This window comes from Austrofundulus limnaeus, unplaced genomic scaffold (assembly GCF_001266775.1).
Source record: "Austrofundulus limnaeus strain Quisiro unplaced genomic scaffold, Austrofundulus_limnaeus-1.0 Scaffold489, whole genome shotgun sequence".
NCBI lineage: Eukaryota > Metazoa > Chordata > Actinopteri > Cyprinodontiformes > Rivulidae > Austrofundulus > Austrofundulus limnaeus.
In genome coordinates this window covers 246,585-250,414 of record NW_013952891.1, presented here as the reverse complement: position 1 = coordinate 250,414, position 3,830 = coordinate 246,585, and positions in this window count along the sequence as shown.

Below are 3,830 nucleotides of genomic sequence, written 5' to 3'. Positions count from 1 at the left end.
CTTTGATGCATTTTTCAAATTTCGCCTTGGGGCGGTGTTATCTTTTCACAGGGGGGTAAGTTACACTTTAATGGCTCATTATAATCACCATGGTAAACATGATGAGTGCTTTAACTCTCACTTGTGTATTTTTGGCAGCACTCACAGTTTCTCTCCATTGTTTCCACACTGTTTCTGAAAGCATGCTTCATGTTCTCAGAACTCTACACACAAATCTAAAATCACACACAATAATGATCGGAACCCGTCATTTCTCCTGCAAAATGAAACTTTACATTCAGCACAATGTCGTTTCTTCTCAGAATTAGGGGTGGGAATCTTTTACTTTCTCACGATTCGATTCTGATCTTTGAGGCCACGATTTGATTCAGAAATGATTTTTCAATGAAAACTGATAATGTGAGCCCATTCATCATGTTCCCAAAGTGTTTCATCTTCATTTTGCAAACCTTACACACAGTGAAGCTCGTACCAAACTCAGACTGATTTAGTAAAAACAAAAATGAGCCCAAATCTTTGCATTCATTGAATACAAAGCCGGTTGAATTTCTCTTTCCTCCAGTTTTGTAGTTTCCTCGTTGTTTTGGTGTTTTCTGTGCAGCTGCCAAGTGACATCAGAACATCCCACGTAGTTACAACATGGAGGCTGACCACCATTGGATTTGCTTTATTTATTTAATTTTTAAAAATCGATTTTGTGACATTTTAAATCGATTCTCAATCTTTGTAAAAGTTAATCACGATTCTGATGTGAATGGGTTTTTTGGTGCAGCCCTACTCAGAATGGTATTTTGTTTCCAGATCAAACTCAAACACCTGGGGCCTCTAAGTTCCACCAAACTCATAGTTCCTCTGTGTTTACAGTCATTAATTAAAGATGTGTAAAGGTGGAAATGTCTCTCAGCCTCGTGTTGCTGCAGCACACGCACGTACACACACCAACACCCACACACCTTTGTGAGTGGCAAACACATTTTTACAGCCCACTACTGATTTAAACAGTTTTCTCTCTCATTCTCCATTTAATGTATAATTTTCCTGCATCTAAAAACCATTTCTGATCCCACAGAGAGGACAATCTGAGGAGAATCTCACACGCTGGACACATTTACATCTATTTTACAGATTTAAATGGAGGTGTGTCATATACAGTATATACAGTATATTAGAGGTGCAACAATCCATGTATCTTTATTGAACCATTCAAACAGTGCTTAAGGTTCAGTACACACCATGTATGGAACAATACAGATTTATAAAATTTATTTTATCAACTTGTCTTCAGATGAAGATTTTTTTACAAARCAAAAACATTGACATCAAATATTTTCATCTGTCACATCTTACCTAAATCAGATAAACCATCCAGTTAACAGGTTCATTAGCAGGAAATCAAGAAATAATTTATTAATGGAAGCAAAGAAACTGAAGGGAACTAAAGTTTGCATTAAAGAACATCTAACTAAATGAATGGAAATAGCACTTTCAGTTAAAAACAGGTAGGTAAAAATAATAAAAGTCTTCAGTTTGTGGCAGTTGGGTAGAAGCTGTCCTGGAACCTGACTACTCTACATGCCAGGCTGTGTTCTGCCTGATGATAGCAGAGACAACAGTACATGRCAGGTGAGCTGGCTCTGATGATTCCGGTTGCATTGACAGGCAGCGTTGTTTTGCCAAGTCCCCAATAGGTGTCAGCATGAACCCAATAATTTCCCAGCTGCCTTCACTGCTCTCCCCAGTGCCTTCCTGTCTGAGGCCCTGCTGCTCTGGTGCCACACAGAGATGCTGCTGGTAAGCACACTGTAATGGTGCCTCTAGAGAAGGTAGAGGACTGATGRACTGAAGTGTGCTCTCTTTAGCCTGAGCAGAAAGTGCAGCCACTGTTGATCCTTTTTGACAGTGAAGTTGGTGTGCATTGACCAAGAGAGTGTCAGCGAAGTGGATCCCCAGGAGCTTGATGTGTGGGACGATCTCCACAACAGTTGGAAGTTGAGCAGTGTGTGAGCTGGCTGTTTCCTCCTGAAGATGATCAGTGGTTCTTTGGTTTCCCCCATTCAGAAGAAGGTTGTTGTTGCTGCACCATTCCACAAGAAGTTTCACCTCCTCTCTGTAGTAATTCTTAGTGTTGTATAAAGTACCACAAAGTAATACTTGAGTAAAAGTACAAGTATCTTACCCAAAAAATGACTTTTGGTAAAAGTTAAAGTCTCCTTTAGGAATATTACTTGAGTAAAGGCATTAAAGTATCTGATATTTTTGTACATTGGTATTAAAAGTAGAAGTACTGATTTAAAATGAGCAGTTAGATTTTCTGTAATGACATTTATTAGGTGACCTCCCCACAAAAAACTGCAGAAATGACTGTTGTATTAAAATAATTAATTAATGTTAAATTTAGGATGCATTAGTCCAGCTGTTTCAGTTTATATACATATATCAAGGCTGCACAAAACTTTCCCCCAAAACGAAAATCTATCTGAGGGCTGCGACCAAATGCAATAAAATGATTATCCTGCTGGAGTGTGACATGATTTGTTTGTGTACAAACTAATACACTATCAGAATTTTATATATTTATACTTCTCACTCAACCACAGTTAAATTCACTCTATCTAGGAGGCACAGTTTATGTGGATAGTATTTATTTTTTACAATAACAAGCTGGAATGAAGACAAGCAAAAATGAAATAAAAGTGTCAAATTTCTACTTTTTGCCTTGTTTTTAAAAATGTAAGAAGTAGAAGTAAAAAGTAGGCTGAATAATAATTACTCAAGTAAAGTACAGATACMGAAAAATTCTCTTAAGTACAATAACAAAGTAATTGTACTTAGTTACTTTACAACTCTGATAATTCTCATCATCCTGGATGAGACCCACCACTGCTGTGTCGTCTGCATGTAATGATGTAGTTAGTATTGTGCTTGGCACAGCAGTCACTGGTCATCAAGGTGTAGGGGTCTGAGAACACAACCCTGAGTGTCTGACTTGTTGTTCCTCATCATACAAACTGAGGCCTGCCTGKTAAAAAGTCCAGTGTCCGGTTTCACAGGGGAGTGTTCAGTACCAGTTGGCTCAGTTTCTTGATCAGATACTGTGGGGTTATACTGTTGAATGCTGAGCTAAAATCCACGAACAGCATTCAGACCGATGCATTTTTATTTTCCAGGTGTTTCAAGGTCAAGAGGAGAGCAGTGGATATGGCATCTTCAGTGGAGGGGTGAGGTGAAAAAACCACGACTTCTGGTTGAAGTGGAACTGCTGTTGCTCAATSAAGAGAGGACTCTGAAAACAGGCTTGTTGAACTGCAAGAATCTTTATTTTTGCAGTCCAGGAGATTACAGCCAAAAACCAAATTGTGGCCTTCAATGTCAAATGATTCACCAAATAAGAAGATGAAGACGAAGGCCAAGAGCAGGGGCATACAAGGCTCTTTATAGGCTTTCAYAGATGTACCATAAATCTTGTCACGGTATACCTTCTTCCTAATTTGGTAATATGTGCCGAGCTCTGAAGCTGGAAACTAAGAGGCATCACATCTGTGCATTCCTGAGAAAAGGCCCCCCACTCTTGGACACTACAGGGGTTTGGGCGATATGCAAATTGAATTGGATCAAGTGAAGGAGGAAGGATGAAGGTGATGTTACCTTTGACCTGTTCTTCGAAGCACTTCACGGGTGTCAGTGCCACTGTTGTTACTGTGGGTTTTTAAAGAAACAGGGGTCGGATTTATAAAACTTGCGTACGCACAATTTGAGCCCAGAAACTTGCGTACGCCACTTTTTACGCCAAGGTTGTGATTTATAAAATACAAACTTGACGTGAAAATGTG